We start from the raw sequence: 25884 nt of genomic DNA on the forward strand, positions 1-25884 counted from the left end.
CTCGTGTTGAAAGTGTTCTGTCCGAAATTTTAGCTTCTTGTAGTGATTTTGAATGATTTTAAATGGCTGAAAATTAGATGTATGATTTAACTCAAGCATTGGCAGGAGGGAGAAAGGAGCAAGAAAGAGAGGTCTTAGGAAATGTTACTTCCCTTTAAAGACACTTTAGCCAAGCAAATACAGATATTGACAACAGCTGCTTGGTTGTCATCCTAATAATCTTTGGAGGGTGGAAGTCCTTTCTCAAGGGTGATGCTGTAAATTGCTGAAAGTCCATTTCAGCATTACATCAGGGCTCTGACTCACTCTGGTGAAGCAAACAGCTTGGCTTGAGATGTTGCCCTGTGCGGTGAGCTGCTGCTTGGCCCATTATTACTCATCTGTAAGGGCACCGGCAACAGGAAGGAGACCTGGTGCTTCTTGTTTGTTCTGGCATGCATCCTCACAGGCTCCTTGCAGCTCTGTGAGTCTCTGTTTTATCATGGAGGTAGGCAGATGTGGACTCACCTGGTGGAGCTTCTTGACAAGGTGCAAGCATGAAGCACAGAGCTGGTGTGCCCTCCTTTGAAGGCTGAAATTCAAAACAAATGATGATTTAATACAAGTGAGGCTTTATTTAAACAAGTCTTTGTATTCTGAGGAAACAGAATAAGAAGTGTGGAGCATATTGTTTAAAGCATTTGGGAGCAGCAGCCAAGTGTGCCATTTATTCAGTTAAAGAATCAAAATGAGCCTCTTACCTTTTCATCTCAGCTTCCCTCCCCTCTTTAGTTCTTTTGTCCTCGATGGTTTCTATTGATCCTTTCTATCCTGGAGGAGCATGAAGCAGCATTTGAAGTATTTTTTTCCTCCTCCTTCTCCAATGACCATCAGGACACCCTGCAGAGACACAGGGGAGGCAGAAATTGTTCTTCTCTTCCCATCTGAATAACATTATCTCCAACTCCCTGCAGGTTGCCTGGCTCTTCAGATGTATTTATATTGATTGGAATGGGAAGTTTAACCAACAAATTCAAAACATCAAATACACTGCAGAAACTGATGCTGAGAATTAAGACCCCATTGTGGGGTAGAGCTGCACTGCAAGCTGAGTCACCAGCGGCTCTCTGTTCCTGAGGTGTCACCATGCTGTCGGGTGGGCTGCATTCTTCAAATGGCTGCAGCTACTTTGACAACAGGAGCTGGTTTTCAAATAAAACTTTCAACAAATAGAAGCTGGGCCTTGGGCCAATGCTCACCATGGTAAGCAGCTTCCTCCTGTCTGAGTGGGAAGGTAGTGTACAACAGAAAGGTCTGTGGGTCTGGTATCAGGGGAGAGATGTTTGGCCAGAGAGTCCACTCAAAAAATAAATGTAGTTTAAACTCACACTTGAGGTACACCTTTCCTGTGGCAAGAAGGAAGTATATGGCATGCATTTTCACTAGAAATATTCTATTTTTTTAATTTTCAGACAATGCATATCTGTGCTGAGAATTGTTTTTTGGCAGCAAAGGGCAGGAGGAGAAAACATAGCAAAAACATATGTGGGAAGCAGACACATTTTGTAAAGATCTTCTTTGAGCACTTCCAAGAAAATATTTCCAGGGACAACCAAAAATAAGATGGGAAAAAATAGAACTGCCTCAAAACCAAAAGAAAGATTTTTCCAGTCCCCAAATACACATTCTTCATGATGTGAATCAACAGGAATCAGAAATCACTACTCCAGATCAACAACTCTGGGGACTGTTCCTTCTTCGACACCACATAAAAATACCTTGGAAATCTGTGCTGCTGCTTTTCCAGCTCCTCCCTGGTGAGTCCTGTGGCTCCACTTCAGAGCAGATTTGCCTGAACATCTCTGGCCTCTTGCTTGCAGAAGAGCTTCCTTAAGAGGAGTCTGGTTATTGTCACAGTCACTGTGAGTGCTGAAGTGTGCTTATTGGCCTCTTCCAGACTGAACCTAGCTAAAAACCATTTTCACTCGAGCATGCACAGTCTGTCCCCAGTACTGCACTTGGGCAATGGAAAACCAGGAACCCCTGTTTTTCAGTTGTGCTATCAGGTGTGCCAGATAGAGCAGCTCTCTGCAGTCACTCAGGGAAACTGCACAAGTAAGTTACTCCATTAAATCTGATGGAGACTAAAGACAGGAAGGACAGAAAGACTGATACAAATGAGCTTGTCTGCCAGCCTCCCTTCCAAGAATGCTGTTTGCCCTGTGGCACTGGTGGCAAGAGAGGTGGCAAGACCTATCTGCCAACAAAAGTTTCTTTGAAGAGATTTCACATTGCTCATGGTTATTGATTTGATATTCAAAATGAAAAAAATATGTTTTGATTTCTGCCAAAATAAGGCTGTTCTCTTTATTCTGGCTTTATTTATGCTTTATTTATGCCCCCCTCCTTCTCTCCTCTTAAACAATAGAGTGGATCACATAAAGATGTAAAAGAACAGGGAGTTTAGTGGGTGGGAAGGTGATCAATTAAAAAGGTGGTCTATTAAAAAGGTTGAAATTGAAATTGTTGTGATTTGGAGGGAAAAAGGAGGCACAATTTCACTCCCTTCAAAGTGTCTTGTCAAAAAGCCAGTTTTCTCCTCCCAGCTGATTCTAATTCTGTAAGTCAGTGAGATGAGAGAAATCTCTTTTGTCTACAGAGAAGAATAACATCGGACAAAGCAAAGCCCATGGCTCTAATTAGTCCTTCTGACAAGGCAGCAATCAACACAACAACAGCTTGTGGTTGGACATGCTCCCTAGATCATTTCACAATCAAAGCAACTGCTAATATGTGAGTGTAACATGCGAGGGTGTGAGGGTTGTCCCTGTGTTGTGATATGCAACATGAGCTGTTCTTTCCTCTCTACCTTTAGGCACCTCATTGTCTGTGCTCACTCCCAGTTCTGTAATGGGTAATCTGAATCCTGTGCTGGAAACCTTCAAGGGAAATAGCCATTATGTATTATGATAGCACAAGTTTAAGTGATCATTAAACAGTAGGAGTTACTATTTGAAATCTATATCCTCACTAACCAGACCATTCTGTTTCACCCTGGGTGAAATCTACCCCTGAGAAGAACAAGGGCAAAGCATAATTTAAGCTCCACTAAACCCTCAAGAAATAACTTCACCGATTCTGAACACATCAATCTTTTTTTTTTTTTAATGGAACATAAAACCTAACAAATTGTAACAAGGCTTCCATCAGTATCAATTCCCTCTAATAGTAAAGACTGTATATCTCTGCTGATAGTGAGCTCTAAAATGTATCGTGAACAGAACAGAAATAGAAAACTAAACAAATTCTGAAGTATTAAAATAAGAGGAACACTAAGCTCTTGCATTTGTAGCTAACGAGGATTTTGAAAGGAGGCTGATAGCATCATCCCTGGTTTAGAGATGAGGAACAGAAGTGCATTATGGTTTTCCCAAAGTCATGTGGGAGGTTAGTGGCTGAAGTGACTGCTGAGCCCTCATCTACTACTACCCCAGTCCCCAGACAGTATTGCCTGCGTGTGTGCACGCTTCAGACTCCTAGAGAAGTTACCAAAGCAGGTTAGGAAGGGGTAGCAAGCTACTGCATATCTAATTGTCAGAGAAAAAGGGAAAAAAGATAATCAGAAGCATGCCACAATTGCCTTCTTCTCTGCAGCCAAGGAGATCTCAATTGATTTAGTGGAGCAGTTGATTAGCTGCTCCATCTTGTTGGTGAAGGGAAACATGATCTGGGCCATGAATTAATATCTGTGAATTTATCAAAGTAATCTGGTTGCCTAGAGGACAGGAGCCAGAGGCGTATGTAAATTTCTGAAAACATTGTGACAGACATGCAGCCCAAATTTTGGGACATTGACAATCTCAGATTGCGAGTACTGGTTGAGTACTAGCTGATACTGAAGAAGCGTGGGAAGCTTTAGATGCTTTGCCAGCTGACTTCACTTGCTGTCTTCGTGTGTAGTCAGTGAAGAGAGACAGCCTCCTCCAAATCCTGGTCTGGGTAAGCCAGGCTCTCATCCATGACTGCAGGAGGAGTCAGGGAAAGGCTGAGCACCTACATGAGCCAGGGCAGGCAGGCTGAACACCCTGCCAGGGCTTCAGAGAGGATGAGCAGCAGCCATCCAGGAGACCAGGGGCTTGGTTTTTAGGTAGGAGCCTCTGTTTATGTAGACTTGGCAGGCTGCAAAATCTGAATCCATCCTAAGTTACAATTTGCTTCTGTGTATCTGAGCAGTAGAAGGGGCTGAGCGGATGCAGAGCAGTATCTTTCACCCCTCAATTTCTTTCTTGTTAGGGTAATGGCCTGACACTTTTCTCTGAGCAGCAGTTAGGCTCCTTCTGGCTAGAAAGACCAATCTTTAAAGTCACGAACTTGAATTTGTGCCTCTCAGGCTAATTTTAGAATTCAATTATGATCAAGAAAAAATCTTGGGAAAAAAAAAATAGCAATAAAAAATCACTCCAGATACCTCAAAGAAGATAGAGCACAAACAGCAACCAAAATAGTCTTGGCTTAACTGGGGAAAAAACAGTTTATCTTGATTTGCCTCATATGAGAATTTAGGGAGAAGAATGAAAAATACTTGCAAAAAGCAGGAAACTTCATTTCTTCTTCAAGATCTAGTAATTCTGACAAATACAGTGAAAATATATCAGAGGAGAAGATCTTACTGTCCCCAGATGGAGTAAGAGTGAAATTAGCAAATGGCACATTAACATATTTCTGCTTACATTCCAGCCTTCCCACAAAGGGAAATGTTATGGAGAATTAATTTGTGTAGTTTACAAGCTTCCTGGGTTTTGCTTGGAGTTCAAGACAATGAAGAACCTCTGCATCTGAGACAGAATCCATTCAAAACAAAACAAAACAAAACAAGACAAAACAAAACAAAACAAAACAAAACTGTCGTTGTTTAACCCGGCTGGCAGCTAAACACCACGCAGCCGTTCGCTCTTCCTCCCCCCTCCCTCTCTGGGACGGGGGAGAGAAATGGAAAGTGAAGCCCGTGAGTTGAGATAAAGACAGTTTAATAAGACAGGAAAATAATAATAATAATAATAATAATAATAATAATAATAATAATAATAATAATAATAATAATAATAATAATAATAATACAATGATGATAATAGTACTACTACTAATAATATGTACAAACAAGTGATGCACAATGCAATTGCTCACCACCCGCTGACCGATGCCCAGCTTAACCCCGAGCAGTCCGGCCCCCTCCCCCCGGCTAGCCACCCCTATATATTGTTTAGCATGACGTCAGATGCTATGGAATACCCCTTTGGCTAGTTTGGGTCACCTGTCCTGGGTCTGTCCCCTCCCAGCTCTTACTGCACCCCCAGCCTGCCTGTTGGCAGGACAGAGCAAAAGTCTGAGGTGTCCTTTGCTTGGTGTAAACACTGCTCTGCAACAATTAAAACATCGGGGTGTTATCAGCACTCTTCTCATCCTAAGCCAAAACACAGCATTCCACCAGCTACTAGGAAGAAAATTAATTCTGTTCTAACTGAAACCAGGACAAAAACAAACAAAAAAAAAAAAAAATGGAGACCTTCACCTTTCTGGTTGATCTGAGCCTAAACTTCGGGGTTATTGCTGTGGTTTTTAGAGTCACCTTGTGTGAGCTTTGGATAAAGACTTTACGGAATCGGGTGAGAAGTGTTTTTCACATCCTGACAGAAGTTACACTGCCTACCCCAAGGAATAGTTAACACTTTACACAAAGTGCAGTAAAACAGAGAGGTGCCTGATCATCTGAAGACTTAAGGCACTAAATGGCCCATACACCTTGAACTGTCTGCTCTAAATAATGGATTGTGGAACAGCTTCAACCCAGGAATCTGCAAAGCTTTTAGCAAAAGAGCTCCTTGGAGATGAGAGAGACCTAAGGTGGCCGGAATCATAAAAGCAAAAAGCTAAGAGGACACCAAAGATGTTATCTGGGCAACCTGCTCTGAGAAAGGATTAACTGTGCTTTCACTGTCTGGGACAGCTGGGTGTCACCCCTTCTGAAAACACAGAATCACAGAAGCACAGAATTTCTAGGTTGGAAGAGACCTCAAGATCATCAAGTCTAACCTCTGACCTAACACTAACAGTCCCCACTAAACCATATCCCTAAGCTCTACATCTAAACGTCTTTTAAAGACCTCCAGGGATGGTGACTCCACCACTTCCCTGGACAGCCTATTCCAATGCCTAACAACCCTTTTGGTAAAGAAGTTCTTCCTAATATCCAACATAAAACACCCATGGCGCAACCTTAGCTCATTCCCCCTTGTGCTGTCACCAGGCACGTGAGAGAATAGACCAACTCCCACCTCGATACAGCCTCCTTTAAGGTACTTATAAGGAGCGATAAGGTCGCCCCTGAGCCTCCTTTTCTCCAGGCTGAACAAGCCCAGCTCCCTCAGCCGCTCCTCATAGGACTTGTTCTCCAGGCCCCTCACCAGCTTCGTTGCCCTTCTCTGGACTTGCTCGAGGACCTCGATGTCCTTCTTGTAGCGAGGGGCCCAAAACTGAACACAGTACTCGAGGTGCAGCCTCACCAGAGCTGAGTACAGGGGGACGATCGCCTCCCTAGCCCTGTTGGTCACACTGTTCCTGATACAAGCCAGGATGCCGTTGGCCTTCTTGGCCACCTGAGCACACTGCTGGCTCATATTCAGCCAACTATCCACCATCACTCCCAGGTCCTTCTCTGCCTGGCAGCTCTCTAACCACTCATCTCCCAGCCTGTAGCTCTGCTTGGGGTTATTGCGCCCCAGGTGCAGGACCCGGCACTTGGCCTTGTTGAACTTCATGCAGTTGACCTCAGCCCATTGGTGCAGCCTATCCAGATCCTCCTGCAGAACCTTCCTACCCTACACACATACCTAACTTAGTGTCATCTGCGAATTTACTGAGGGTGCACTCGATCCCCTCATCCAGATCATCGATGAAGATATTAAAGATGACCGGTCCCAGGACCGAGCCCTGAGGAACGCCACTAGTGACCAGCCTCCAGCTGGATTTGACTCCATTCACCACGACTCTTTGGGCCTGGCTATCCAGCCAGTTTTTAACCCAACGAAGCGTATGTCAGTCCAAGCCACAAGCAGCCAGTTTCTTGAGGAGAATGCTGTGGGAAAAGGTGTTAAAAGCCTTGCTGAAATCAAGGTAGACCACATCCACAGCCTTGCCCTCATCCACCAAGCATGTCACTTTGTCATAGAAGGAGATGAACCATAAAATTCTATAAATGTGTGAAAAAAACAAGCAGTTTGGGAGTATGGGAGCCAACACTAATTAACTTGTCCTGTGGATTATATATATATATATTCATTTTATCTATTGCTTTGTGTATTAAATTTACTGAATCATTCTAACTACTTACTGATTGGCTGCTGGTGCACTGGATCGGAGTCTCTCTGTCATCGTGGGCTCATTCATCAGTGCCAGCATCCATCTGTAATGCTGTGGCCCCTTGTATTTCTTATCCCTGGGCTGTCTGGCTGACACCAGCTTGCTAGATGCTCCGCAACACGACCTTCCTTAGGTTCTTCCCTCCAGGAGTAAAGCAGCAGTGCCATCAAAATTACCAACATTTTGCTACTTGCTTTGTAAGATTGCTAGTGCTGGTGGGGCTCATTTGGTGGATGCAGAATGGGATAATCCAGTTTTATGTAAAGCATTGCTTTATTCCAGTTGCATATTTAAATCAAACTTGAAGAGTAAACTCCCCAAAGAGCCTGCTCTGAGCTTGATGTGGGCATAGGAGTCACAAGCCTATGCCAAATGCCTCATTACATCTTGCCTAAGGTGGGCTGGGGGGAGGCTTTTGGAAACTCTAGGGGGCTCTGTCCTTTGAGTGCCCTTCCCCCAAGGCTTCCACCCAGTCTGTGCCCTATGGCATTAAAGGGAAGAGTCCTCTTTAGCAGCCAACAATCATGAGTTCTGGGACTCTTGGTGTTTATTATATTGGGATTGAGAAGGCAACAAACCTCCTGCCAGCCTTTTCCCCTTGCTGGGATGTCCAAGCCACTCACCGGCCAGGTGTGAGCACACATGGCATGTCATCAAGCCTCACCAACCAGGCTGTGCCCCTGTTCAGCAGCTGGGGCCGAGCCATGTGGAGGGGTGACCACACATCCATCTTTCCTCAGCCTCAGAAGAAATCTGACCCATCTCAACCATGACTACAAAGCCCCTAGAAAGGTCATCATGTGACCCCCATGGGGCAAATAGACCAGAACTGGTTATGAATTAAAATGAGAGTTTCCAAAGCCCATTTCTTTTGTTAGAAATATTAAATTATTAGTAGTATGTTAATGAAGTTCATCTAGATCACCAAAACTCTCTTTCAATTGTTTAGTAAATTACTCACTGAGGGGCTGAATTGAGCAAAGGTGGAAAATTATTTAAACATGCTGGTGGCTGGCTGGTATCCAAGCATGAGAAGAGTCCATGCAACAGCTAACAAGTGGCCTGGGGACACCACAGAGGTGGGGCAGGATAGTGGGGACTCGAGGTCAGATACAGGGCAGGAGTGTCTGGGGAATCTCCTGTTATCCTACAGATAACAGATACACCAGCACACGGGTCAGCACACCAGCCCAGCTCCTGAGATGAGCCCTCAAGCAGGGAGGGGTGAGAACCTTATGAATGTCCATGAATATTTGTTGAAATAGGCCTAATAAGAAGTGTGGCTGGTAGATGTTGGTTTCGTCTTGGGTTTTAAAAGTGGGGGCGTCAGTGAAACATGTGTACACACTGGCACTTTGGGTTCTTAATGGCTTTTGGCAGAAGACCTAAGCTTTCAGCTGTAAATGCTGAGGCTGATGTATTCTGGGTCAGCGTACTCCAGTCACTGCCCTCTGCCAGCAAGACAGATGTCATCTGCAAATGCAAAACTTCAGAAGAGCAGAGAGGGAATGTTCATTAATCTGGACGAATGTCTGGATGAGCCAAGTGTCTCTGTAGTCTTGAGAAAGAGACCTTGCCTCTCCTGGGCTAGGAAGGGAAAAAGCAATGCTGCTCTATGCTTCCCCATCTGGACATGCCTTCCTCCAGAAACAACCTGTCGTTGGTTTTCTCAGCAGGATTCAGGTACTGGGCCTGGGCATGTTGTACATTCAGCCCTTCCAGCATCCTCCTTCAGGTACAAGGTGAGAAGACACAGCTCACCCCAGTCCTGCCTGTGCAGGTTTTCTCCTACCCTTGCTCTTGGAGTGGCTGTGCTGCTTCTGTCCGCAGCATCCCTGGCTCTGCCCTGTAGGATGCCAGGTCAGTGCAAGAACATGGCCAGTGAAGAAAAGAGGCAGGTTTTGGTAGCTGGTATCTCTCCTGTCTGAGACAGAGCCAAATCCTTTAGAAATCTGTTAGGGTATTGGAGGAAAGGAGGGGAGAAACAGAAAAAGAGTGATGCCAGGCAGAAAGGCTGCATCATCATCACACCAGGAGAACCAAGCATCAGCATCACACCAAGAGAGGCAAGCATCTGCTGATTAGGGCATTCCCTTAGAAGTCTTAAAATCCAGATTTAAATGCATCTTCTGCCTGAATCAGATATCTTGCATATACGATTTCTCAAAAATTGTAACAAGTTCTGGAATGTTCCTGAAATGCTGCTCTTAATAGTCCTGTATGTAAATGATCTGGAGATACAGGTTTTTAAATGTTTGACTTGAATAGCTGTTGTTTAACATCCTCTTTAATTATACTGAATTCTTTCTGTGCAATCAAACATTGCTTAGGGCCATTGGAAAGTGAAGTATTTCATTATCATTGTAGGATATGAATACATCATCCAAATTCTTTCCAAATGCAAAACTGAAATATTTATTGACTACTTCTGCTTACTCTGTGTTGCAAGGCTCATTTTCCATCCTGTCTAGTATTGGACCCATTGGAACTGATTCCAACTGAAATGTTTAGGCACAATTCAGTGTGCTGTCAGCAGCAAAGCAAATGTGCTTTTTTTGTATACCATGTACTTATTTCCCTGGGAAGATCTGATTGTGAAAACCTAAGGATTTATGGGCATTTTTTTATCATTTTAGTGTTGATTCCTAACCTTATTTTTGGGGGTAGATGGATAGATGGGAAGTGAAAAATAAACTCAAGGAGTTTTTGTGCAAGAAATTAATAAACAAACCTCCCAGGCTTTAGACCTGGGTTTGTCTCTTGACAAGAAAGCACCCCATCTGTGTCACTCCTGATGGTGCCGGTCTAGCTTCAGCAAACCCTCCAGCGATGGAAATTGTACTCTTTGTGCATTCATATAAAGTGTACAGCTCCTGAAGGGGGAGGGGGGGAATTCTTAGATTTTTCTAAAAAGAATTTGAAGTTTTCTCTTGTAAACAGACACAAAGGATGCCCTTTGAACAGGACAGGATACCCCAGGATACATTTTTATCTCTGTGCTGTTCAGGGATACCAAGCATGTCACTCCCATCAAAACAATGGGAGACAGAAAGAGCAGAGAGTTATTTCTGAGAGTGGCCTTAGCTTGTTCATATGAGAAGGTTTTAAGGAGCAAATGAGGAACCCAGCTGCTGCCTGTGAGCGTAATCTCTGTGCAGGTGTGATCACTTCAGTTCTGCAAGGGCTTTAGCTCCCATTTTGCCTGCAAAGCAAGAGATGTTTCCATACCTCCCTGCCCTGAAAATCACAAACTATTGTAATGACATTGCCTTCTCCTTTAACAGATGATTTTTCTACTCATTGCTTCAGTTTGGTCCCTATCCTTCTATTCAGTATAAGAAGAGGAAAAACAAACACTTTGAACACTTTGCATTTGCTTGTAATGCCTCTTTGACACCGTATCACAAGAGCCTGGGAGCTGTCAGAGCCATAATATTCAACATCAAATTAACATTTATGTTTTCTGAAATGGTAATTATACCCTTTTGTACTGTGCTGAATTTGTATTTTTTCAAGTGTAAAAGTGGAAGTGGCATCGAAGGTGTATTTCTGAGCCACTGGTATGGGGCGTTTGCCCAAGAGCTTGGTGGGGAGGCTTCTGCAGATCCGGCAGACCGCAAATTGAACATGAAACAGCAAGGCTTGGCATAGGACTGTTGTGGCTCACAGGCAGCCACAGCTGTGAAATCTGTGTCCTTTCAAAAATGACTCAGAGCATCCCCTGATGGACAGCAGGGTATGGTTCTTGGCCCAGCAGGAGCAAATCTGGAAACCAAACATTTACGCCTGGGTTTGATAAATGGGCTGATACTGTGGGGGCAGGAGGCTGCATACAGTGATATGCATGCTTTCATTCAGTCTTTGTTCTCATTAGCATGTGAAGACTGGCCAGAAGTCCATCATCCATTCAAGGTAGATAGAAGACACCTGATAAGGTAGAGAAGGCAGAGCCATTAACCTGAATAAACACACTGATGTTCTCTTCCTGCTGAAGCCTATCACAACAGATGACAAGAGACACAGACTTGTCCTGGGTGTAGTCTCTAATCATGCAGAAGGGGAAGCAATGCTGCACAGCATTAAACCGGTTACTTCAGTAGCAGCAGGCTTGAAGGAGAGCATCCTTGCCTACCTGTGATGCATGTAAGGCCTCCATCACTTTCATCTCTTTAATGCTGAACTTGAAACAGCTCTGTGAAGCTGAGCAGTGCTGTCAGTCCCCCATCACAGCAGGCATACAAAGCACCTGCATACCTTCAGACACCTTTTCTCCCTGCTGTGGCTGAATGTACAATACAGAAGGAGAGGCACACCATGGTGGGGATCCTGGAGCTGAAGTGGGAGTGGTGGGAAAGCCTCTTGTGTGCCACGTTGTGATGGGACCTCCACCCTGAAAGAGACTGATTGCTGGGCTGAGGCTGAAGGCTGAGGTCGCATCCATAAATGAGGGTCAGCTCTGGCACCTGTGGACATGGTTACCTGGGTACCACCTGCCCGAAGAAGGCTGCGCTCTGCAGGGGAATGCCGTGTACCATGAGGAGGGGGCAGTACTCCCTTATGTTCCTTTCTGTCCTGTGAAGCAAGCACTGTGCTGGGGGCACCACTGCTTCCTCTGGTAGTCCAGTGAGTCTCACCTGTGGCCAAAGGTGGGGTATTTTAAAAAGTAAGATTGGGAAGATAAAGAAGAGGGCCAGTCTTTCAGCAACACAAAGGCATCTGCCCTCACAGAAACCGTAGGTGCACACCTATTTGTTCTTTTCCCTCTACACCTGGCATTTCCAAACAAAGGCCACGATATATTCTTCCTCTGGACCCTGAATGGTAGATAATCATCTGCCTTTCAGGCAGCTGCCTCCTGACATGTACTGAGCATGGACCTTGTGGGTGTACAGCCCTGTGTAACATGTCTGCAAAGTAAGTAACAGACACTTCTCTTTCAGGTTCTTTGTGTCAATGTAAAAATGATACTGCACAAATGCATCCAATACTTTCATGTACCATTTTAGAGCTCTTCACAAGATTTATGAGCTGTTGGAATTCTACACACATTTCATATTGCCATAGCTACTAATTATTAATAGCACTCTGCAATGAAGGCTAACAGTGTGCCTCTGGAGGGAGGGGAAGTTCTGTAGCTTTTGGCTCTGGCCACGGCATTATTCAGCATCAAACCTGAAGGCTTCTGATCGGCCCAAGACATGGAAACTGCCCCTTTCAGCCTGCAATGAAGCAGGGCATATCTGTACAGGAGTTCACCACCTCTTTGCGCCCCTACCCCATTGGCTTTCTCTTCTTATGGAAGGGGTTAAGCTTTAATATGCCTCCACTGTTCCCTGTCTTTTCTTGTGACGCTGAGGTGGCTGTTCAGGCAGCTCCACTATTGTGAACAGGCACCAAAAAAAAAAAAAAAAAAAAAAAGTCATTACAGAATAAAGATGTTACAAAACAGAATAAAGACTGATCATTCTTGAAGTCCCCTGGTGATGCAAACATACTGGAGGGCCAAGAGGGATCCTGTTCCTTGCAGGTCTGCCCACATGGACTAGCTGAGGGAATCTGTTCTCTCTGACTTTTTAAGGCAAATGTAAGAGTAGAACAAGGTGCCTTTGAGACTTGTAAGAAACTAACATGGTTCGGAGATAAAATAATGTAAAATACTTTGCCCAGGGCTGGAAGGAAGCACATTTATTGCGGGTTTAGAGTACTGATCAAATGCAGTCTGTTTAATTGCACTTCTGACCCATCCTGTTCTCTCTCCTTCTCTCTGTTCAACCAAGATTATAGCTTCCCTGGCTCAGTGCATCTCAGCCTGTCACGTCATACCAATCCCATGATATGACATGGGGGAATAGGAGTTGACAGGGCAGGAACAGCCTGATGGGCTGTGAGGCTGGAAACAGAGGTGAAGTGAGTTATTTTGGGATGGGATGCCAGCAACTGACAACTGATACAAAACTGGCCTGACAGACGAAAGGGCCAAGCTGCTGTTTTCAGCCTTGGCAGAGGAACTTACTGACCTTTAACGATGGTTTGGCACTTCCCCACCACCAAGTCACAGAGATCCAGCAGTGAATGGGTTGATCTCCCAGCCTGCGGACAGATGCTCTTGTGTTGAAGGCACAGTGTGCTGCAGGGACACTTCAAACCTTAGCTCCTGTGATGGCTTCCAAAAGGCCCAGGAGCAAGTTGCTCCAGGCCAGAGTCACCTTAGATCTAGGTGCTGGGAGGATGTCTAAGGCATTAATTTCAGCTCCTTTCTAGTCAAGAGAGACAAGCATGCTCAAGGGGTGGCACTGCCCATTGCAAGACAGACATCTGAGATGCCTGGAGATGAATTGCCATTTGGTGCTCCCCATATTGCCACCTGGTGCTCCCCATCTCCATACAGACCTAGAGGTGTGTGTCTGCATGTGTGGTGGAGGGGGACTGGTTTGCATCGATGCAGGCATTTAACAATTAGATATGTAAAGCTAAGGGAAGTGAATCCCTCTCTTTGGGTGTCTGCGTGTCATCTACAAAAGAGACAGGAATAAACTCTCCTCTCTCAATTTTTTATGAATATTCTTTAAAACTGGCATGTCTTGTATGGTCCTTGTTTGGAAGCAGGGACTGAGCCAAGGCTTTCAGGTGAATATTTTAGTTGAAGGTGGAACTTTCAGGCCCCAAGGCTCTGGAACAAATCCCCAAAATGTCTCTGCATGACCTGTTTCTGCACCATCCTCCACCTGCCCCAGTGTCAAACACAGCATCTCGAGATCCTGTGAACCAGCTCTTCAGCTTCCTGGAGGAGGAGAAATTCTGCTACAGTCAGTGGGAACTGTAAGTCGTGAGGCAGGAACTGCATTTAGCTCAGAAAGCTTTTGAAACATCCAGTGCCTAAGTGAAATCACAGAAAACCTGAAAAAAAGCAAAGTTGTCCAGGCCCTTTTTGACTTACTCTTCAAATAGGATTGCTTTCTAAAACAAACTGCTCTGAACTACGGAGAATTGCTGGAAGACTCTGCAAATTCATTTGCCTTCTGGCATGCAACAATGCCTTTGATTGGTAGCTGCATTTTCCCTAGAAATTAAGCCATAATACAACTTTTGCAGGTGCTGTTCTGACAATACATAATAATTGTTATATATGGAGTGGTAATTCGTGTGGAGAAAATGGTTGATATTAATAAAGAAGGGGGAGATTTGGGAATGTGGCCATGGGGGTTGGAAAGCCCCATGGTTGAGATAACATTAGACTATTAACGATGAGGCCATCAGGAATCAGAGGGAAAAAAGAAGGGTGATTCAGGAGACTCCATGCAGTCTAGGGCTGCTTCTTCTCCAGATGGTTCTCTTGTTCTCCAGCTGTTAAGGCATGGATATTTCTGGGTGTTTGCTGTTGTTGTTACATTCGAAGTTCTTTGACCAATGAAAAGTTGTTTTGAAAAGAACTGCTGTGGATAGAAGGGTATAATTTATAACAGTCCCACACCTTGACCTCAGTTTGGTTCCATGTTTCAGGCTCATAATCTGTCCGATTGTTAATAAGGAGAATAAGCCGTAAGGTTACCAGGACAGTCTTTGTTCCTAAGGACGCATGATTCCCCATAATGCGCAACTGCTTACCGGTGAGAGGCAGTTGTGTGTACAGGTCCACTTCTCTCAGCTCGAGCTTCGCTCCAGCTTCAGTGCACCTATTTCCAGCGACTTTCTGTACAAGCTTCTCTGAGCGGTTTACTGAATCTGGCTGAACCTATCTTCATGAGGCGATCAATGTGCCTGTTCCTGTCCTGGTCTCCATTCTGCTAGCCTGTTCCTTTTCATTCCTTCTTTCTACTTCTTTATTGGTGACATAACTTCATCCTGTTGCCTCTTTTTTTATCTTCAGGGCAGGCTCCCCTCTTATACCCTTTTCCCCACAGCAGTTCTTTTCAAAACAACTTTAATTGGTCAAACAACTTTGCATATAACAACAACAGCAAACACCCAGAAACGTCAATGGCTGGAGAACAAGCAACCCTAGACTGCATGGAGTCTCCTGAATCGCCCTACTTTGTTCCCTCTAAACTCTTTTACATTCCTGATGGCCTCATTGTTAAGAGTCTAATGTTATCGTTAACCACGGGGCTTTCCAACCCCCATGGCCACATTCCCAAATCTCCCCGTTCTTTATTAATATCAACCATTTTCTCGACATGAATTACCACTCCATATATAACAGGACTCTGCAACTAAAAACGACAAGGTTGCAGTGGAATTGCTCAGCAGCTGGCGAGCAAACTCTGAGGCCTTAAAGAGCCATGTGGAGCCTCAATCACAAACGTGTGGTTTGCCAGATAGTGAGGGAGCTGCGGGCTCCTTTACTAATTCGACTGCTACGCCATGGGCCCCTCTGCTGCTACAGCCATCAAAGGCTTTTGCTGTTATGCCCCCTGCTGACCTGCACGTGCCTTTTGACCCAGGCCTCATTGGCCTTGAAAAGGAGATGGATTGTTTGTTACTTTTCTGATTTTACGTATGTATAGGCGTACTCGATTTTAGTAAATTATGGAACTTAAAGGATTGTTTGTTACCTTTCCTGATTGTACGTATGTATAGGCATACTCGGGTTTAGTGTGTAAAGCGGAGTTCTGTATATTTGGAATGTTTGATGTTCGTGTGTGCGTGTTGGTGGAGCATAGGCTCCCCGCACACCCAGCGCTGTTTACTTGCCTTTTATACCTTTTAGAAATATTTGTTTTATAAATATTACTAAATTCAGATTAAGTTGAGACTTCATTTATAACAAGATCATCTACTTCCTGCAGGCTGCCCAGCATCCTGCTTGTAGCAGATCTCAGGAGATAGCCTCCTTCTGTGTCGGGGCCTCCCAGGACTTGCTCACAGCACAGTTTTAGTGAAACCATCCCCGCTGTATGCTCTTGTGTGTGGGTTGCAGCTTTAATGGGGGGGTGGGGGGAGAGGAGAGAGAGATCCCAAGCAATAGCTACACAGCAGCTCTGCAGCCAGGGAGCAATGATGGGGAAGTGGGGTGCCAGCACTGCAAAAACCACCCTGCTGCTTTGAGCACGGGTGTCTTCTGTGTTGTGTTTGCCAGCTGTAAACTTGAAAGCTCTGGCTCTAAACTAAGAGTGCTTTGTGAGCTGCACCAAGCCCTCACCATGTCTTAACCTCCAGGCTGCTCGCAGTGTTAGCCCAACCTTTTCGCTGGCAGGTTACTGAAGCACTGCGAGGGGTGGAGATGCTGCTTTGCCTCTAGTGCTCTGAGAGCTTCAGGTGACAGAGACTGCACAGCATGTTGTAAAGATGGGCATCCCCGTCCCTGAACTAAAGCAGAAAGTAATTGGTTCATGGGTGTGTGGAGAGCCTAGCGGAGAGGCTGACACACTGTTAGTATAACAACAAAGCAGGAAAGGCAGCCTGAGCCCCTGCAGGCTTCTTGCCTGCTGACTCCAGTTCAAATATTAGCCACAGTAGTCCAAATACAGTTTACTGCATATACGTTGCTACTGCCTTTCTGGTCTTACTAGGAGATACCGCCATGTTTTCTCTTTGAAAGATGTATGAGAGGTGTTTATGCTCCTCTTTTGGGGCTCCAGGTGGGATGTGCCCAGGTTCCCATGTAGTTAATATGTGAAAAGAGAAAGCTTCTGCAAACATTTGAAGTGAGGTGGAGGAAGATTGGGAGTGTAATATTAGCTATGTTACTGCTTTGTTAAACTGCTGCTGAAGGAGGCATGGCTCTTGTTGAGATGTGTGAAAAGGAAAAGAAAGAAAATACAGGAATGTTACCAGCCTCTTAAGCAACGTGGAAAAATCCCTGCCCTGTCCATGCCACAGAGAGACATGGGGCCAGAGCAGAAAGGTGTGGCAGTGTGTGTAGGCTCTGAGATCTCTGTCGTTTTAACCCAGCCTCATGCTGGAGCTGTATGATCACTGCAGCAGGTGGGGTGAACTCAGCACCTCTGCAGGGCAGGATGCAGGGATGCCAGTGCTTGGATCCCAAGGCATGAAGCGCCTTTGGGCAGGGTTGGGCTGTGAACTGAAGGGGCTGTGATCAGCAGGGTGTACAAAGCTGCACGTGTGTGTGTTTTTGTGTGTGCACAGATATCCAGCAGGTTTTTCATGTTCTTTGCCACCATATTCTCCCAGATCTTTCATCCCCAATATGGAATTTTGGTCAGTCCTTCTCACAAGATCTGGCTTGGGGACAAGGCTTTCTTATCCCCAGCTGCCAGCAAAGCTCTGCCCCTCGGTCTCAGTGTTTGATCCTCCAGCACTGGAGCCCTGTCGACCAAAGAAGGATGCTTTTGGCATCACAGAAAGTGCTGCCCTAGCAGAGGAGAGGGGGGAGGGGTGTTGTTAAAATTTTGCTTGCTTACTTAAAAGAATAACAATGCTGGAAGCAATGGATTTTTAAGTCTTGATTTTGCTTCTTGATTAAACATTTAAAAGATTGTATAGGTTCAACAGAAGACCACACTGCCTATTAGCTTGCAATTGCACTAAATGTATCAAGCTAATTCAGCCTTGGCATTCTGCCAGGAACAAGAGTGTGATTTGCTTTAGAGACAACCTGAAAACTGGTTTTAAATAAAAATTCAGAATAATTCACTTTGTGTTTTGTTGTGCTTTTTTTTTTTTTTTAAAAAAAAAAAAAAAAAAAAAAAAGAAGAAGACATGCATTGTTTTTAGTTTGTATCATACTGAATGAATGGGAAGCAAACACCATCTTTGATGCTTCACTTCCAACTCTGCCTCTCCAGTTCTGACAGGGAGAAGATAATGTATGAAGAGGCTTGTCTCAAGTTTGTATGGAAATTTGAGCTAATTGACAGGTACACTAGAAAGAGAGAGATGGAAAAGTGTTTTTCAGAGCTGTATTTGTTCAAAAACCAGCATCATGGTATGGACTAAAGTGAGCAGCTTCTCTGGTGCCCAGGTGCTCCATGGAGCACAAGTTCTGTCTGTGGCTCCAGCCTGTGTGTGCTGAGGTACAGAGGAGCTCGGCTCTGCTCGTGCCTTGTTGGGTTTTTATGTGCTGATTGCAGTATCTCATCTCACATGGAGCCTGATAAGCTTATCTGTCAGCTTACCTGTCAGCATTCTTCAGAATACTCTGAATGAAATTTGTTGGGAGCTACATCATGCCCCATGTTGATTCCTGGAAGAAGGTGTGGGAAATTGTGCTGTATTTCACTATGTCCATGGGCTTAAATGTTTTCCCCTCGTTTTTACAACAAAGGTGTTTTCTGCACCGAAGGGAGGCACTCCGTGCTGCAGGCCCAAGGAAAGCACAGCACACACTGCTGTAAATCTGGCAAAAGCCACCTGACAAAGCTGTACGTACTCTGCACGGCAGCTCCTTTCTCTATCATAAGGATCAGACACCAGTATTTACGTAAGTCAGTGACCTCAGTCTTTGTCCCAGGAGCTGGCTGTGCAATTTAGCAGGGCTTAAAATCCTGTTGAAAGCAGAAAATTGAGAGCAGCATGAAGCTGATGAGCAGATCTGAAAATTTCTAGATGTATATTCAAGGGGATGCAAAGTCATGGTGAGAAAGTTAGGTGTTTCACCAGAGACTCCCATTCATCCTAAAATCCTAGTGGATGCCCACAGTGGGAAATAAGCAGGATGGGCCCAGCACGTTGCAGAAGGAAAGACAATGAAAAACTTATTTTCTCAGTCCTGCCTCTAGTGATGGTCACCTTCCATGGTGACCACAGATCTAGGTGAATTCAGTACAAGGACTGTGGGTAAGGAAGCCCTGTTGCTCACATTGCATTAAGCAGAATTGTATAAGGCTCCTTAAGAAATAATCCTGCTTCCATTCCCACACAACAAGTGCCATTTTTGCTTTCACTGATAATGTGAGACTCACAAAACTTGGGCTGTATTTCATAATAGGAAAACTCATATCCTGAGCCAGAGACGTGTCACACTTTTCAGTTCCTCCCTTCTCCCTCTGAAGGTGACAATAACCTTTCAGCAGCAGAACTTCTTCTTAAGACATCATTTTCAATGTAGCTTTCATGCAGGGAAGAACAAGTGGAAAGTGGCTTTCCAGCTAGAGCAGCTCTCCTGGCCCTTTGTACACTGGTGAGCTGCAAGTCACTGCTCTTGGAAGTGCACTGCTTGCACGTCGCCTGCTTGCAGGAGCTGTTGCATGAGCTACTGACAACTGCCATCTCTGCACACAGCAGGGTGCCTTTCAAAGGTTAAACCAAATGTAGATTATTTCCACAGATAAATCCCTTGCCACATTTTCCCTTTTTCACATATTTTCTTTTTTTTTCTTTGTTCTTTTTTTTTTTCTTCTTTTTTTTTGGGGGGGGGGGGGGAGAAGGAAGAAGCAGCTTGAAAACTAGATGAGTAGGAAAAGTGAATTACATCAGTTCCAGTTTGCAATGAGAGAGCTCATTCAATCGATTTAAAGGAAGGAACTGTTCAGGTAATGATTTCAGAAAGAGTCTGAAATTATTCAATAAATAAAGGTCTCATCTTGCCTCCAGTTTAATTAGATTTGATACACTTTAAGACTAACTTCTCAGGATATAACATGTACACTGCCTGTGTATAGGCAGCCTGGGGTACTGGATCCTTATAGTCCGTATGGGGCATTTGAGCAGCATGGGTCTGACAGAGGATGGCCTACAATAGATCCTCTGCCTACAGATAGACTGTTCAGGACTTTATTCTAGACAAATTATTCTGCTCACAATGAGAAATATAATGGAATAATGTTAAGCAGCCTTTGCTGTTGAGGCTAGCAGCTCTGCAAACTGAAGCTCTGTCTAATTGATTATTTCTGTTTCCATTGTATGGAAGGAAATAGTTTGTGAAACAGATAAGTGAGTTGAACTGTTGAAGGTGGTGGCAATTATGGGTAAGAATCCAGGGCACTTTGACTTCCATAGGGTACCCTCTGGCTGTTGTACCATGCTCTTCTCCCCTACACCTGATAGAAAGAAGGCATCATGAGTGTGGGGAAGGGGCATCTGTGAAACATGCTGTCATATTCTTGAATCACCTTGGGACATATTCACCTTCAGGCACAATTAGAGCTATAGGAAACCAATATTTAATATAATTAATTTTAAATTCACAGACACTGGTGTGTTAGAAAAGGAATAGATTAACATTCACTGTATGCCAAAATTACTGTTCTCAGATCTTTAACTCCACATCCTCTGGAGATGGCAATTTATTACGTTTATTATTTAAGGAGAAAGAGGTGGGAGCTGGAGTTTTAAAGATTTTTTTGTTTGTTTGTTTATTTAAGGGATATGGAGCTTTTTCACCATGTAGTACTTAGTACCACAAGGTTTTCAGGTGGATCTCTGCCACATCAGTGTGGTTAGGTGGGGACAAGCTCGTGATGTGTGGATGCTGTGATGTGAAAGCCAAGTGGCTGTCAGTGCTCAGGGTATCAGGTCTGCACTGCACCAGGAGTTACCAGCTTGCTGCAATTACACATATATAGGGTTTCTCTATGGAAGCTGGCCTCAAAGACAAGCCAGCTCAATGAGTGAGCAAAGGGACCCTGGCTGATGTAGGATGGTTGGCACGGTACAGTCCATGCAGACATTTGGATACAGGTACTTCATCTTGAGGTAGCCCTCTGTACAAAACTCAGATGAATTTTGCCTGTTTCTCCTGGGCACAAAAAGAATTGGGAGTGACATCTGCTCTGTGAGTGCCTCATGTGAAGCGACCCAAGCAACAGCACTCTCAGGCTCCTCATGCAGGGCTGGGGACCTTGGGTTTTGGCACCCCATTAAGTCAGGGGTGTTTGGGTTCTGTCTGGGTGGGCCTGGAGCATGACTGCACATGGTGGTGGGAGACTGAAGCACATTTTGCAGAGGGAAGAATGAGACCTGGCTTTATTTTTAGACTGGTGGTATTTTTAGATTTCTTTTTCCACTGTGAGGCTCATATTTAGGTTAAGAAAAGCATTATAAGAAATACTGTCAATGAAAAAGTCAGTAATGAATCATCTGGTTAACAAAAATCCCCAACAATGAAATACAAAGGCTTTTAAAAGTTACAGTATTTTCTGTTGACATTTGCAAAACAAGAAGATTAAATTTTTCCATTTCTATTCAAACTCGACTCTGAATTTGCAGGAGAAAAGAAATATATATATATATATAAAATATATATAGAGAGAGAGAAAAGCTGAAACTCCAAATGAAACATTTCATTTTGGACTATGTGAAATTGAATGCTTCTATTTTATTTTATTTTTTTTTTGCTTTTTTTTTTTTCTTTTTCTTTTCTATATTGGATTTCCCAGGAACTGGTGAAAATAGTTCCAATTGAAAATTGTGTCCCCCACCCACGACCAACAATTTTATGTCTGCTTTTCTTGTGGGAAAAAAACAACCCAAAACAAAACAAGGGTTAATCTGGCTTTGTTTGCTTAAAAATCTTGACCCAATAGGTTCTTCAAAATACGTTGCATCTGCAAATTCAACAATCCCTTTACAAGAATAGCTCCCCTCATGGAATAAGCCATCAGCAAAACAGTCAGGGATCATGCAGGTACATGTCCCTTTAGTCGAGCCTCCTTTTTTCCCTGCCCTCCTCATTGTCCCTGGTAGCCTTGTATCTCCTGCAGCTGGCAGCAAATAGGAGCCACCATGATGGAGCAGCATGTTACATCAAGATGCCTCTGTTCCTCTGGAGGTTTTATGAAAACAGGGGGAGGGCACAGCCTTAGGGGGAGCAGCAGGGAAATGGCAGCCCTTGGGGTCCACCAGTTGTAATGTGGAGGGGACCTGCTCACTGGCAGGGAAGTGGTTATCCCAGAGAATCCCTGCCTCTTCTACCTGGGTCAGTGTGGTGGTGCGGAGTAGGAAGATGCAGGGTGGTAACCCCTTGCTGATAGCTGCCGCCGCCTATTTGGGGTCGCCAAGGGAGGGCAGCAGTTCCTTCCCTTCATCTAGTGCAGGGAGTTCTGGTCCAGCTGTGGTTCTCCTAGCCATGGTTTACAACAGTGGTAAGCAATAGAAAGGCTGGATGGCAGTTTGTTTCCCATTATGCTAGCAGCTCATTTTGTCTGATTTAGTTTTCTGCAGAGCACTGTTGTCTCTCCTGAGAAGACTTGGCCCCCTTTCTGTTATCTCTTAGATGGGTTATTGGAACCACTTAGACATTTTTGTGCGAAGACAGTAACATTAAAGTTGTTTTCAGTCCTAGTGGTGGTCAAATAACAGCCAGTGTTTAACTTAGCCAAGGCATGTATCTTTTGCTTGCCAAATATGTTACACACAAATCTGTTCTTTTCTTGTTCCTCCACCTGTGACGTTGCTGGTGATGGAAGGAAACTTTATTCATTCTTGTGTCACACTGGTTGTTATCAGCTTGGCAAGGCAAGCAAGTTGATCTCAGGAATGGATAAATAGTACCCCAGCACATGAAGTACAAGCGGTCCAATCTACTGGCTTCTAAAGTGCTGCTGGTTCTCTTCCCTAAGGACCGCAAGGACTGGAGCGACCTCAGAAAACCAGGCCCCACTGAAGCCAGGCTGCCACATGCTTGGGAACATGGTCTTTTTGGTCATGCAGTCCTCTGAAAGTTCACTTTTGTATTCTATTTATCTTCCTCGGAACAGCCATAATTTTACAGAACGCACAAGGAGGAGTTCTGGACAGCTCTCAGGCTCTGTGGGGACTATAGCATGACATTGATCTTTCTCTTCTGCTCCTTCCAAGCCACATGTGCTGCTCAGTTGTGCTGTGACCCTGGGTTAGGGGAGGTTGAAGATGCCTCCAGAGCAATGGTTCTTAGGCCAGAGCTGTCCAGTGAGTATCTGGAGAAGTTGCTGTGAGTAGCTGGATGTTCCTGAAGGCACCGTGCTGAGGAGTCTGGCCAGCAGTCAGGAAATAGTACAAGGCACTCTCCTGAAGACATCATGAAGAGGCCTCCCTCTTACTTGCTTTGGTTGTGTATGGAAGTACATTAATTGCATGCTTACTGATACATGGTTTCCTAAGAAGTTAATGAGCTTTCCAGTGGTGCTTATGGCACTCCAGGATTCAGAAGCAAAGTGAGTGTATGTAAATACAAAAGTAGGCCAAAAAGGCAACCTGTGCACATCTATGTGTGTATGAAGCTGGGCAGGCCCTGCAGGCATAGTAGTGCTATTTATTACTGCCATCCCACCTTTGCCCACATAATTTCTTCACACCGTTTCCATTCTGAGAAGGCAAAAACTCACAGCACACCCACGCTCCCAACTGAGGAAGCTGCTCTTCCTGTTTGATATTTCTGAAGCCCACAGATTCTTTGCTTTCTTCAAGTCTGCCCAGTGCCCTCGTGGTGCAGCTGCCTGCTGCCCATGTAAACCATGCGTGTGGATGAGGGACGTGGCAAAAGAGGGCACAGGCATTTGGTTACGTCCTGCAGAGAAGGTGCAGGAGCAGGATCCCAAGGCTGTCTGGATAGACGGAGCATTGTCTTATCCCTGTGCCAACCAGCCACACTGCAGAACAGAAGGGAGTAAGCATTGCTTTTTTTGTCTTTCTTCACCTCCATTGAGAATAATGTTCAAAAACATTGTCTTAAACCTTTCATGTAGAAGGTTTTGGCCGTGAGTTAATTTGTAACCAATTAACTGGAGATGGCTATTAACAGATTTGTAGAGGTTAGTTTGAACACAGCCCTCCCTCTAACTTTTGTTCCAGGCAGGGAAAATTTGTGTCTCAGTGTAGGGTAAAGTGTGTGCATTTATATTCTGTTATTAATGTACTATGGGGAGTGACCAGGTTTGCAAGTTAATTGGCAATTAGTTAATGGCAGGTTAGAAAAATATCAAGCAGAAAAAAAAAAAAATAATAAAATAAAAAATAAATAAAGCCTTTACTGTATGGTGTGGCCTTACACTGGCTAACTTCTGCATTTAATAGAGGCTCCTTTCGTAGAGACAAAATAAATTGCCTGTCAGACTCAGTGCTGGAAAGTGCTTCATGATCCTGGTGAGCCCAGTGCTCCACCAAGAAGTCAGGGCCTCATGCTGCTGTGCTTTGCTTTGCAATATTAACCATATACAACAAAAGGAGAAGATCAGCCATCAGACAAAAAGTGTGAATTTTTCTACCAGCTGGAAACCTAGGTTTAGTGAACTGATCATGTGATGGCAGAAACACACGAGAGCAAAGGGGCACCTGTGACACAAGGCTTGTGAGAGGGAGCCAGGGAGCTGGCTTCAGCTCTGCTCCTTCAGAAGCGGGAACAACTAAGGAAGAATAAACTCCACTGGGTGGCTGAGGGAATAGACAATGGTACACAAGGGCCTTTCTTTCCAAAATTTCTTCCTTGGAGAAGGTTGGCAATCCCCCGCCCATGAAGGGAACTGCACATGCAAGAGATGAGCCAGATTGTCAAATGAGGGCCTAGAGTCCAAGCCACGGGTCCCATCCTGACATCAAGTTGTCCTGGCCCTCTGGTGAGCTGCAGAGCTCTACTCCTGCTGCCAGCACTGAGGCAGCTTGGCCTAGTCTGCTGCCTTTGATCAGAACTAGCCTGAAGTTTCCTTGCCCTGGGGAGAACTTCTGCCAGTCTCAGAGAGATGGCCACAGGGCACAGAGGCCTTGGAGGAGACCTACTGGTTCTGCAGTTAAGACAGAGCACCTTGGCTCCCCTCCTGTGTTGCCACAGCGTGAACCCAGAAAGATTTTGGATGGGAACATGCACCTCACCTCGAGCCCTCACCCCGCTCCTTGTTTCCTTCCTTGGTTCTCTCCCACATTTAACCTGCAGCTCCTGCAAGGACTGAGCACAGTCCCCACTCAGCAGTTCTTTTTCCAGAAGGACTGAAGGGAAGGCAGGAACGGCCAGACGGTGAGACAGGACTGCTGCTAGGGCATGGCCCCAGGCCCAGCACAAAGTCTGGATTGGGAGCAGGACCATCTTTGGAAGCAAACAGGAACAGTCGTGGGGGCCCTGTAGTGCCTGTGTCACCACATGGCCCAGGGCAGGCTCAGAGCACTGCTCCCTGTCACCAGCAGTTACCTTCCCTGCAGAAAGGCCTTCTGCTAAAGACCTCATCACAGAATCACAGAATTGTAGGGGTTGGAAGGGACCTCAAGAGATCATCGGGTCCAACCCTCCTGCCAAAGCAGGTTCCTCAGAGCAGGCTGCCCAGGTAGGCGTCCAGACAGGCCTTGAATATCTCCAGAGAAGGAGACTCCACAACCTCCCTGGGCAGCCTATTCCAACGCTCCATCACCCTTACTGTGAAGTTCTTTTGCATGTTGGTCCAGAACATCTTGGGCTCCATTTTGTGGCCATTGCCCCTTGTCCTGTTCCCACAAAACATTGAAAAGAGATTGGCCAATGCCCTCTGTCTCCCACACTTAAGATACTTGTAAACATTAATAAGATGTTTTCTCTTCTCAAGGCTGAACAGACCCAGGTCTCTCAGCCTTTCTTCATAGGGAAGATGCTCCAGGCCCTGTATCATCTTTGTGGCCCTCCACTGGACTCTTTCCAGGAGATCCCCATCT

The sequence above is a fragment of the Aythya marila genome (genome assembly GCF_965140915.1).
Source record: "Aythya marila genome assembly, chromosome: 25".
NCBI lineage: Eukaryota > Metazoa > Chordata > Aves > Anseriformes > Anatidae > Aythya > Aythya marila.